We start from the raw sequence: 246 nt of genomic DNA, 5'->3' as shown, positions 1-246 counted from the left end.
ACCCGGGGCCTTGGGGGCCCGGCCCTCGGCAGCCAGCCTCGCTCTCAGGAGGGATTCTGTTTGCCCAGTGATTCAGATTAATAAATACGTGTGCGAAGGTTTCAAATCAGTGCAGCCCCACCAGAAAACCAAATTTACTCTCCGCTCCCTTTCTCTTGTGTGGCAGAGCACGTCCCTGACCCCCAGCCCATCCGGCAGTGGGGGGCTCAGCCCCCCGGGGCCGGGGGGCTGACCCCAGCCCCGGGC

Source organism: Crocuta crocuta, unplaced genomic scaffold (assembly GCF_008692635.1).
Source record: "Crocuta crocuta isolate KB4526 unplaced genomic scaffold, BGI_CrCroc_1.0 scaffold1192, whole genome shotgun sequence".
NCBI classification, from domain to species: domain Eukaryota; kingdom Metazoa; phylum Chordata; class Mammalia; order Carnivora; family Hyaenidae; genus Crocuta; species Crocuta crocuta.
This window is presented reverse-complemented; position numbering follows the sequence as displayed.